Genomic DNA, 13,205 nt, shown 5'->3' on the forward strand with positions numbered 1-13,205 from the left:
ACTGGTTTTTTTTCGGGCCGATAGAGAAATTGACATTAAAAAGTTTGGCCGCCCTCAAACGTGCCGTTCCAGCTCGTCCGTGTACATCGAAAAGAGCATTATAGACCATAGAGAGGGGAGGAGGGGGGAGATAGAAAACCCCTCGATTGCGCAAGTCGCGAAACGCGGTGAGGGACCGATTAGAGCGCCACCATCGACTGATTCCAGCGCCTCTCCGGCTGCTGGGATCCCTTGCTCGTCCCTGACCATCACTGCAGCTCCAATATACACTACACACCCGCCCTGATCTATTGCCGGAACGCTTTTCCTATCCCCCCATGTACACACACACCCACCCACCGCTCGTGTGTGTGTGTGTAGGTGCCGCCTCATAGTTCGGCCTGCTGTGTGTGTGCTGTGCTGCTGCCTATAGAGAGAACGTGCTGAGTTTGTCTGTGTGTGTGCGTGCGCTTCGTCTTGCCATGGCGACGACGTCCATGGCGGCTGTTTCATCCGTTCCGTACTGATGCCACCTGACGTGTGTCCACCATTGGCCGGCCGCTATTTTCCAGCATCGCTGTTTCTTTAACTCGTTCAATTCTAAATCAATCAATTCTCGTTTTTCCATCCCGTGCTCACAAAAGAACCTCAAACCGGCCCGTCCGGAAAGAGAAAAAGAAAAAGAAGAGAGAACACACAGTGAACATCAACAAAAAAAAAAAGTGCTGGGCAGATTGAAAAAAGGAAGAGGAGAAAAGTTTCCTGGGGACGTGAAGTTCTTTTCTGGGTCCGGCAGCAGCATCGAATTCCACAGAAGAGAAGAGAGACGGACCGAATCTTTTTGACTATTCATAAGGTTTGGGCGGTTGCTCCTGCTCGTCCCTCGCTGTGTGTCTATGCATATCTAAAGGAAGAGCGGGTGTGTGCTGCTGCTGCTGTGGTTGCCGTGCCGTTCCCGGATCTTTTTTAGTGCTGGTGTAAGAGCGTCCGCCATCCAGAAGCCAAACAACCAGCGCCCTGCTGCTGCTGGCCGCCATTTATTCTCTTTTTGGCTCCTTTAGATATCCTCGCGGTCCCTAAAGTCCCGGCTCCTCCCCTTTTGCTGTTTTGAGCGGCGACCCAGCACGTTGCTGGGCAGCACCTTTGTTGACCTTTTTATAGAGGATCAAGGCAAAAGAACAAGGCAACGGCCTGTTGAACAACAAGCAACAACAAAAACAAGCGAAAAAGTCAGCTAGGAGCAGCACCACACTGTCATCATGTTGTTGGGCCGACACAGTTGCCGGCGGACCGCCTCCTCCTATTATTACTTGTTGACTGTTTGTTCTTCTTTGATCCTTGCTGTGACTCTGGTCGTTAACTTTTGCCCAGCTGGGGCCAACCCGGACGCCAAGCGTCTCTACGACGATCTGCTGAGTCATTACAACCGTCTAATTCGCCCCGTTAGCAACAACAGCGAAGTAGTTACCGTCCGTCTCGGTCTCCATCTGTCACAGCTGATCGATTTGGTGAGTTTTTCTTCATCCGCCCTTTACAATTTCGACTTGTTTTATTTGATTTTTATTTTATTTGATACCGGGGATAGAAATGTCTAAACGAAATGGAGACCTCGTATATAGAAAAAGACTTGTACGATAGCTACAAAAGAAAAGAGATGGGGGGAATATATCTATCTAACATCGATCCGGGGCGAGCTGATGATGCAGCTCCCTGCTATATACGCTGGATGTTCCTTTTTCTATGGAAGGATTTCGCTTGACTTGGTTACACACATTTTCCTATCCTTTGACTGGCATACACAAAATGGCGGCTCCGTGTCATCTTTCTCCTTCTTCGCTGGTAAGAAAGAAGAAGAAGAAAAAGACATTCAGCCAGCGATTCAGACAAACATGAAGAGCACATCTGTCGAAATAGAAGAGCGTATAGAAGAGCCAATATCTATATATCGCGAAATCACTTGAACAACCCGCCAAAAGTTAAATTCGCTGGAAATAAAATCCAGAAAAAGGGAACTATTTGAATATATATTACAGAAGAGAGCTGCTGATGGACGCTGGGCGCTTTTCTTTGAAGATTGAAGAACGTTTTCCAATTAATTCGGTTTTAAAAAATCATTAATTTCCCGCGGAAGCGCGCGCTCGATGGTACATAAAAACAAATCAACTTAATTTGATTTTTATTCTTTTTACATCAATTGATCAAAAGGCGAAAATGTTCGCGGAACGAGACGTTCTCAGCACATAGCGGCAACGTTGCGCTCTCCTTTTAATAACTTTTGGGAGCTCACGACACGAGAAGGAGGTCTCCCGCCGAGCCAAGAGGAGCTATATAGGGAAAAGAAAAATCAATAGAAAAAAAAAGGGGGGGGGGAAATAATACACCAGAATTGCCAATTTGACAATGTCTTTTCTCTCTCTTTTCTTGACGCTCTTTTCTTCTTCTTCCTTTTTTTTTTTGTTGGGTGGGGTTATATGATGTGTCCCGTTTTCTTCTTCTTCTTCTTCTGGTCTGCTGGGGGAAGGAGAGCCTTTTGAATGCCTGCGCTTTTATATATACAATGGGCCGAGACGTCAAGAACGCCAAAGGAGAGCCGGGGAACAAAAAAAAAACTCAAAGAGAATAGCTCATACATACATATCCTATCAAAGTCGGGAGGGAATTCCCAAATAGCTTTTAGATGTATATTGAGTAATATATATATACACCCGATGGCCATCGAAATTGCAGTTAGATTAGAGGCTATCGATTTCTTGTATCTCTTTTGTCAACTATCAAGTAATATAACGATGATGATTGATGGAACTCCGACCATTATCGTAATAAATAAATTTGATTCAAGCCCTGACACCGCAGCCACAGGCCTATTTAGAGTCTTTCAAAATTCTGTTAATGTGGTGGGCTCTATTATGCGGATAGAAATTCGGTCAAGCGACGGCACCACTCGAAATGAACATAGATTTGATTACTCGCGTTAATGAACACTAAAGAAACTTATGCAAGAAATCTGTTTTTCAAAAATTTGTTGTGCAACGCCAGCATATAAAGCATAATATTCGTGATTTGTTACGTTGTAGGGAATCACCTACATCAGAATAGATGGGACGTTTTATATTTCGACATAATTTCGATACCGCGTGCAACATAATAATTTCACAGATATCAAAACTCTGAATCAGAATCTGGTCGGGAATTTTATCAAGCCTACTTCCATGTTGGGGCAAATAAGCGATAATCTTAACTATCAGTTCTGATGTAGTAGTTGATATAATCTGTAATTTACCGCAGAAAACTGTCCTATAAAGTGACGGAGAATGCCAATGTTTGATTAACATATTTCATCCTAAAGAATTCCATCAAATCGAATCGCACTAATTAAATCCCAGCTTAAAAGCAGCAAAAATTCCTAGTAAAATCCCCCAAAAATCAAGTTCATTTAATTGAAATCAAATCCGACGCTCGATTCATCTATAAAGATCCCTCATTATGATAGGAGTTGACTCAATTTCTTACACAACACTCAAGGCGAACGGCGCAACTACAAATTCTGGCAACTGGTAGGAAATAAAAGACGAATTCACTTCGTGAAAACACGTGCATGAACTCAAAGTTGATCGACGTGGTATTCTGTTGTTGGAACCCCGACAAGTAATCGTAATAAATAAATAAGATTCAAGCCCTAATACCGCGACGTAATACCGTAGCCACATGCCTATTAAGAGTCTTTCAAAATTCTGCTGATGTGGCGGGATCTATTATATGATGCGAATCAAAAATCGGTCAAGCGACGACACACTCGGAATTATTTCTCTAATTTTTTCTCGCGTTAATGAACACTAAAAAAACTTATGAAATCAATCTGAATGTCAAAAATTTGTTGTGCAACGCTAGCAAATATAGAACACAAATTCGTGATTCGTTGGGTATTTTTACATCACCTACATCGGTGAAGATAGACTCCTTATATTTAGACACAACTTCATCTCTAATGTGGAAGGAAATTATCACAGTGTTTGATTGTGATACAGTTGTAACCCAATGCGCCGCCAGATGCATAGGATTGATGAGGAATCTGTTTCATTAAACTTACCACGTTACATCTCAGATTGCATCACAAATTCTCCCTATGAAATATTTAAAATATAATCAAATTGAATACTCAATTTATTTTTCGTACAATGTCAATGTCGATAAACATATTCCGTCCTATAAAAATCCATTAAGTCACATCGCACTAATTAAATTCCTGCCGAAGAGCAACAAACAGTTCTCGCATATTTCCCTCCAAAATCAAGTTCATTTTCTTGATAAAAATTCCGACGCTCGATTCATCGTCATCCTTGTAAAGATCCCTCAAATATCCTATCAAAGTAGTTGACGCAATTTCTTACACAACACCAAGGCGAACGCCGCAACTACAAATTCTGGCAACTGGTAGGAAATAAAAGACGGATTCACTTCGTGAAAACACGTGCATGAACTCAAAGTTGATCGACGTGGAATTCTATTGTTGGAACCCCGACAAGTATATTCGTAATAAATAAATTGGATATTCAAAACCTGATAACCCAACCGTAGTCACAGGCGCAGAGTCTTTCAAGATTCTGCTGTAGCGGGATCTATTGTGAAACGACGACACACTCGGAAGGACGCAGATTTTATTTCTCGTGTAAATGAACACTCAAGTAACTGGTGAGGAGAAACTGTTTTTCATTAACTTGTTGTGCAACGCTCGTAACTAAAGGTTTAATCATCGTGATACATTAAGCATGAATTGCGTCATTTATTTCGTTGGAGGATGTCAATATATTTTGACATTTCATTTTTCAATTTTGACTTTGAATCGTTCACAATTATCTGGGGCAGCGTGCAGAAAGTGCTTGATGTAATGTCTGCACATTAACCACAGCGCCATTAATGTCGGGACACAACATTAATTCATAATTATGAACTACTTCGTTTTCACTACAAGAAGAAGCCCTATTATTAGAGTCAATTGGCTATTCCAATACTCTATAACTTATTCAATCCTATGATATTGTATAAATCGCTTCCCACCAGTTTTAATCCCTGCCGAAGGGCAGTAAAAAATTCTTGCAAAATCCCATAAAAATCATGTTCATTTAATCGAAATCAACTCCAAGTTCGATTCATTATCATTCCGATCGGCCGCTCTATTTAAAACAGAAAAAAAATGGGCGGGTGGAGGTGGGCTGTAGGGTGTTCTGGAGTAGGCCTAGATGGATCTTATCTACTACGTAATTAAACCCGATTAAACCCAAGTTAATCAATAAACAAAGTGAGGCCTAAATCAAATGCTCGGGATTAAATCCTATCAAAGTTGGGAGGGAAAAAAGGGAATTCCCAAATGGCTTTTAGATGTATAGAAAGTAGGCCTAATATAGTATAGAATTATGCATACCCGATAGCCATCAAAATTGCAGTTAGACTACATAGGCTACCGATTTTTGTATCTCTTTTTTTTTTCCAACCATCAAGTCACATAACAAGAAATCGAAGGCCTAAACAAAGACAGTCGGTCTGGTCGTATTCGATATTTTGTTTGCCGAGGGTCAACATCATCAGATGGAAACAAAAGGAGCGGCTCTCTGCTGCTGCTCCTCTATATAAATGTGGATATTATAATACAATGTCTTTATATTATACCGACAATCTTCGGGGTTTGAAGGGGGGGGGGGGACACGCTGGATCAACATTGATACAGTCGCAAGTGCGCAGAGTGCACAGCAGCAGCAGCACTGGCCCGCGTCCTTTTATCTAATAACATTCCAGTCTGCTGCGTTATAGACTCTGCTGCTGTCTAAACTGACTCGAGATAATACTATAAGACGCTAGTATAAGCTATTCAACGCTGGCCAACCGGTAGCGGGAGAAACATTTTGGTGGATCGCCAACCACAGCACCCAAGGTCTATAATAGCAACAACAACGTCAGACACTTTTTCTTCTCTGCAGTGGCAGGCATTGGATTATTTGATGGATGACACAATCAATGGCCGAATAAGAGAGAAAAAGGTGATTTTTTCACGATTTTTTCCAAGATCTTTCCAAAATAGGGAAAGAAAAAAACAGAACCGGACACGCAGCTCCTTATTTTTTTGTTCTGTAGAGTCGCAACAGTGAAACTTGAAACTTCATTGAAAACGACAAAGTGACTCGAGCTGCCAGTAATTTTGTTCCGTGGGTGACGTTATTCTTCTTCTTCTTCCCCCCTTTACGTATAGAGTCTGATGTGGCGTGCAACGTGAGGAGGACTCAATTGGGAGCGAGCAATGCGTGTGTCTCCCGTTCGAATGCTAATCAATTTCAAAAGTCATTCGTATATTAGTATAGGAGCCACAGCTGAGAGGCAGCCAACACGATAAGGGAGTGGCGTTATTACTGTCTCGCAATAAACTCAACGAAAATCTCGCAGCTCTATAGACACCAGCCGTATCTCCCGTCGATTTGTTTTCCCAAATTTTCACCAAATTTCTTTCCCCCCTTTTAGTTTTTTTCTTTTTTCGTCTGATAATTCCAAGAAACGGGTGCCGATTAAATCAGCAGGGAGTTAATCATCGACTGGCATCATTTGCGCCCAGTTGCAGCATGTGTGCGCACTTTCGAATGCTGTTTGAAGCCCCCCGCTCGTAAATCTACATGCGCTGATGATGTCAGCCGACTAATTATAACAATCTCACGTGACCCCCTTATTTTATTCTCCCAATGGGGCCGAGTATGGTCGATCAACAAAAAAAGGAAAAAAATAAAACAAAACGTCTTGGAGGAATTCCAAACCAATTTATTTGACGGGTCCCCCTTTTTATAGATCGTAATAACCGCTGCTGGCTGGCCGGTTGATGAATGGGCCAATTCTGTATATTCCCTTATTTTTTTTCCCTTGAAATCCATTTGACCTTTTGCCTCCCCACATCAGCCGTCCGTTTATCTCAATACTGTGCACTTGATTTAACCGCTCTCTCCGTCGATGACTCTCTGGAGATCAATCTTCTACAATCTTGGAACTCTCAAAAAAAGGAAAAAAAAAGGAAAAACGGATATTATAAGGAACGACTCGATGGAGAGACTATAGCGCTACTGGGTCTTCTGGGAGAAAGTGCAATGGGGACCCAGCAGCAGCAAAGGGGGGCTCCAGAACACACAGACAGTGGTCAAGTTGCTGTGTGTGTGTAGCCGAGAAACTCGGAGATATCTCAGTCAAGTCATCGGAAAAGTCAGAATATGGGCGCGGTCAAACAGAAGCGATATATGTATGGGCTATCTATACATCCATATGGATACACACACACGCAGATGTGTATCCTTATTAGACGTTTCTAGCTATAGCTCCCATACAGCGATGTATATATAACGGGCGGGGTCGCTGTAAAAAGATGAACATCGCACCCCGGCAGCAGCAACAACAGTCCAGCAGCCAGCCCAAATATATTCAAGAGAGGATATACTATACAGCAATCAGCCCCAGTCTTTTCCTCTCGGCACAACCAACACCGGAGGGACTACCACTTATATCTTTATCCCCTTTTTTCTTCTACTTCTTCTTCTTCTTCTTCCAGCGCAATAGATGCGCATCGATGACTTTGACCCGACTCCTCCCCTTTCTGTATAGACTCCAGTGGGGCCTTTGTGACCGGCTATTTAAAAGAGGACCAGCACAAGACACATATCACCGAATGTGATATGAAAGAGAGAGTGGGAAAAGATGCTGCTGCTGCGGTTAGGAGAAATCAAAAACTCACGGGACCGATCAATACATCAGGCCCATTCATTCATTTGACGAGAGAGGGATGGGACAGATAGGACAGATATTGGACTCATCTTCCTTCTATGTGGTGGTGAGAGAGAGAAAAAGAGAATCGGAAGTCGCCAGAGTCGTAAAAATGTAGAGAGATATATAAATACGACCTCATCAATCATTTTCTTATTTCTCCGGGGCGCCCAGCAAGAACAACGTTGACGTATATATATACACGGCATTGATGGCCCAAAGGATATGGAGAGAGAATATAAGCAAAAAGAGACTAGGGAGAGAGAGAAAAAAAAAAGATAATTGATTGCCATTTGACACCTCCAAAAACCAGCGAGTTTCTCATCTTTAAACAGCCAGAAAAGATGAAGAGGACAACTTGGAACACAGAACAAGGGAATTAGGAGAAGAGGAATTTTTCTTTTAACAACAACACACACACACACAAACCCCTGGGTAAAAAGAAAAAAAGAAACGTCGACGTCGTTCCGCCCCATTCTCAGCAGCCCACTCATTTCCGTGTGCTATGGCGCCAGGCCGGAGAAATTACACTCTCATCTCCTCTCATACCCTGGGCAGCAAACGAAAAAAGAGAAAAAGATTTTTCTTTTCTGTTTTAACCGAGGTTTTAACCCTTCGCGACGATGAGAGAGAAGAAAAAACATATGTTTAACCTAAACACACACAGCAGGCAAGTGCCACATAGAGCGGATAACACGTGTTAAGAGATTCCCTCGTTAAGAAAAAAAGGAGAAAAAATCATCTAGCGAGACCCTGCCACATTGTAAATATTAGGCCAAGGCGTTACGGGCCACCGAACAAGCGTCTCTCTCTTCTCTCTATAACTAAACTATCCATCTATTATTGCGTAAAAGTATATACAAGAGAGACACTGTCATCTGAATATACACATGTCCGTCCGCTCTCACTGTCTTCCCCTCTCATTCATTCATCTTTGGGCTGATGTGTAATAAATAAAGATCGGATGCATCCGCATAGTTACATCCATATGTGGGTGGAACAAAAAAAGGAGGCCTGAAAAAAAGAGGATCGCCACAAGACACCGGAGATGATCCTGCTGTGCGTCCCTCTTGGTCAAAAAGTTGTCTAGTTGCACTTTGCTTCAAGTGATCAAATAATTTTTTTAATTCGATTGTTGACTCACAGAAAAAGTTGTGAGGGAAAAAAACAAAACAAGCCTGATAGTGATCTGCAGTCGTTCTACAAATGAGTTTTTGAATAAACCCTAACTGAGTAAAACAAAAAGGGCAAGAGAAAACAATTCCTGTCAACGGCCTAGCTCAGGAATAATCGTACTTGGTAGGCCCCTACTGTGCAACGATTTAGAATCAACGCCACTCAATAGTCAGAAAAGAAGGATAGAGATTTTGGTTTCCTACCTTTAAGCCTGGGAAATACAGCCAGGCTTCCACATGTATTCCATCCGCTGAAAAGTTGAATCCAACACCAGGAAGGATAGGGAAAAGGGTGTCCTCGTGAATACACCCACACTCGCATGGGCATACACGAGGACATTGAAAGAAAGGGGAAAAGGAGATCCGTAGCTCGGCCATAGGGAGGTTATCCAATCAAGTGGGATGCTGTTTATCTAAATAAAAAATTTAAAAAAAGGGTTACGAAAAATATCTGCAGAAACAATAAGTCAGAAAAAAGTTGAAATTAAGACAGCCGGTAAACCATAAATAAATTAACAGGAGAATTTCAGGTTTTGATGCAATACACTTATGCAAGTCATGCATCATTCAAATACCTAGCAGGTAACAGGTTAACAAAAGTTACGAAAAACATTACCCAAGTGATGAGATGAGATTGTTGCTGACGACAGGCCAATCCACCACCACAAGCAGAAACTGGCATATTCTGTAGTTATGATGGCTGGCTCAGGCCTCGAATCTGTACAAAGGAAAAGGTTACTGTACAGAAAGGTTATAGCTGTACAGAGCAAACATACTGCCATGCATCAAAAGCAGTGAGCTTACAACTTACATCATAAAAGTTAGTCAGAAACTAACTTGACTCTTCTATTCAAGCTCTCATAATCGTTCTAATTGTATTCATAGTTTAATTTACCTGTAAAACAGCATGGAGTGGATATTAACTATTAAGCGATTCCATAGAGAGAATCGACCACGAATTCACGCGACCACATTTTTGGAATTTTAACAGCAGACGACACTAATCGGTCTAATTAATTAGCTATGCCTAAGTATCGATAGAAATGATTTAAAATCGATTCTCCCGCCTAAATTCAAACCGCTCATAAAAGATAAAGCGGTTTTCTTATCCACATTATTTAAATATTTAATAGATTTCGTCTCATCAAGTTACACAGAGCCCCCTTACCAAATAATTTGCACGAAACCCTCAGATATTATAATTCCTTTTAGACCGAAACAGTTAAAATATAAAATCCTTCAGGGCCCTCTTGGGAAGCCAAGAGGGAATAATGATTATTCTCAATGGCAGAGACGGAATGAACCTCCATATTGAGACTCTGAGTATATAAACTCTGACATTTGGACTTTTGGACTTTGTATAGGTCTGGGTCGGGTCTCTCGATTATAGCATAGGACCGCAGCAGCAGCAGCCAAGAGTCGTATTATATAGACTAGTGCGTTCTATATTTATTAGAGATCTTCAGCAGGGGTCCGGTTCGGTTTTATTTTTTGGGTTAACTCTCAGACGACCGAGTTAGTTGATGGAATTGGTTAAACAAACGTTAGTAAAATGACACCGAACAAAGTCTGTCGATATTTTTACTCACTGGGGGTCCAAAAACCACCGAGTCGCATGTAAATGATGTACGAAGCCCAAACGCGCTCATCTTGCAAAAACTTTCTGACTTTCACCTCTCGTTCCTTATTAGACCAGTGTGTGTGTGTAACTGGTGGGTGATGTTGGGACACTTTTTTGGGGGTGTCAAGAACCAGCAAGAGCAGGTCCGAATATAAATCGACTGCGTGTCAAAGGGGCGGTGTGGGCGAGCCCAGATTTATGTGTGGAGGCGACCAAGAAGAAGAAGAAGTCACGAGCGCACACACATCCATAGACAAACACGCAATAACTATGTGTGGAACCGTCTGTGGCTGTACAGCTCCTATACAGGGCAATTGATACCATCTTAATAAAATGTTATCTCTGTCTACATGTCTATAGGGAACGATCGCAGCACGAGGACGGGATAAAAATGTTTGTTGACGACAGAGGATGGCCGGATCGGATTTTTTTCGATGAAAAGTTGGTCATAAAAATAATCAGCTTAGGCGCATGTAAATATACGCAGCGCTAGACCAATTATACATCAGCCAGCATAGGGCAATAAGTGCGTGGAAAGCGCGGGGAGACAGTTTTCCTCGTATCCAGCACGCCCGTAAAAGGTTATCAATATACAAAGGGGCTTGATAGACTATACGGGGGGGAAATGATAAACACATTGCAGCTTATTATATACACACACACATGTATAGTATATAGAGGAACGACATGCCTATATGCCAGTATGCGTGCTGCCGTTTGGGAGGTATATTTAATATCGCATCATCAAACATGAAAACGTATAGACATCCAAACACCAGCAGCCACTGCTGGCCAGATCCTGTTTCCTGTTGAACATTGGACACACACACACACAAAACAAACGAGAACTAGTTTGATTTCTTTATTTTTTCTTATATTCCTCATACTATACGCTGGCTGCTGATTAGGCGATACATGCTGTGTTATTAAAATATAAGGGACTATCGTCAACTGCAATTTGAAAATTTAATTTCATCAGTCTGTTGGTTAATTAATCAAATAAGATATTTTCTCGTCTGGAGAGATATTAGAGCTGTGCATATACTGCGATCCTTATACAATGCAGCTAATAAAACCAACAGGTCAGGCATCCGGGTCAAATTATAATTCTGAGAAAAAAAGTAATCTAAAATTTTATCGTCAATAAAAAAGATGTGGATCCCATTTGAGGGTGGTTAGCTAGCTAGCGAAGACCACATCACATTGTATATGTTGAGCTTTTCTTTTTTCCAGGGGGAATAAGGGAAGCTCATCGCGCACACTGAAGCAGTTAGCATTTCTGTGTGTGTGCTGCATGCTGGGGGGAGAGTAGAAGAAGAAGAAGAGATTAAAAATAAAAGGATTGGATTTCTCCGTCAATATAAGACGCGTCCTCACACGGAGTCGCGGGACCGTGGCGAGATAGTGCCACACATAATACGACGTTGGCACTAAATAATAATAATAATAATATTAAATCCCCTGATAAAAAAGAAAAAAAAAAAAAAAAAAACTTTCATCTTCTCCCAATCATCACAGCATAGCATATAGCGTTCCGCGTTTATAAATAAATGTTATTTAGTTAGTAAAAAATAAAATATGTGCGCGGTCCGGTCAAACTCGTGTCTGGTTGCGGCGAGATGATGAACGAGCGCGAGTATATATATGCATGTATAAAAATGTGTGATGTCTGGGACGGGACCCGTGACCCCCTTATACCCCCGTATGATCAACTTATATAGTGGAGCGATAGCCTTGGGTAATTGAGGGCAATGCTGCTGGCGCACTAAAGGGGAAACATATAAGAGAGAAATCAAAAAAATAAAATCATCACTCGACGTCCCGACCCGAGACGGACGCAATCAATAACACACTGGCAAGTAAATGTAGTCCCTATGTGCTTGCACACTCGGTGCCCTTTGTGTCGCGGGGGTCAACTGGTTTCTGCTCAAATGGATAAATGGATAATCGTGTATTTACAACAGATAGATGTACACACAAAAACCAAAGCAGCTGCGCTTATATAGAAATGTGTTGGCGATCGAGTGAAACAAGAGGAGACTCAAACTGGTGAGAGATGAGATGCTGGTGGGACTTGTTCGTTATTTCCCATCGGGGCGGAACCAGATTAAAACGTTTCGTCTCGTTTCCAGGAAACGTCATCACGAAGCGCTTGCGTCGTCGCTTCTCCGGCCAAAACTTATGAATTATATTCCAGAAAAGTGTTGGCGCTCTATAATATCAGTTTCGAGATTGCACGCATGTAATTATATTGGCTGGGGCTGGGGCTGAGCCAGCACAGCAGCATCTGCTCTTGCTGACTCTCATCCGCGTCTGTGATGTGCGTAGATCGTTAGACGTCAATAATAAATATCTATCTATCGTTCGATATTATAATTATCTTCACGTTTTTTTCCGTTTGTTGACCGAATTCTTAGATTTTTCCAGATAATTCTCGGTATTAAACAAGTTGCACACGGACGCACGTTCACCGTATTGGTTTCGCTTTCGTTTTGGATTTCGTCGAACCGATTTCTCGTACCGACCTCGTTACTAACCTCGTTACTAACGCCAGCAGTTGACACCAGAATAAAAAATGTCGCCCAATTAATTATTTGCGCATTATACATGAATCGAATATACGTTAACAAAGCCAAAAGGCCTGT

The 13,205-nt window shown here is 41.9% G+C and overlaps 1 long non-coding RNA gene across 1 annotated transcript; it reads right to left on the bottom strand.

The window, feature by feature from the left end:
- Window positions 1–6,756: 6,756 nt before the first annotated feature.
- Window positions 6,757–9,182, bottom strand: LOC124204910. Its single transcript, XR_006879160.1, has 2 exons — window positions 9,144–9,182; window positions 6,757–7,002 (listed from the first exon to the last, which is right to left on the bottom strand). It is a non-coding gene; the product is annotated as an uncharacterized LOC124204910 (long non-coding RNA).
- Between the last annotated feature and the right edge of the window lie 4,023 nt (window positions 9,183–13,205).

The sequence above is a fragment of the Daphnia pulex genome, chromosome 10 (assembly GCF_021134715.1).
Source record: "Daphnia pulex isolate KAP4 chromosome 10, ASM2113471v1".
Taxonomy (NCBI): domain Eukaryota; kingdom Metazoa; phylum Arthropoda; class Branchiopoda; order Diplostraca; family Daphniidae; genus Daphnia; species Daphnia pulex.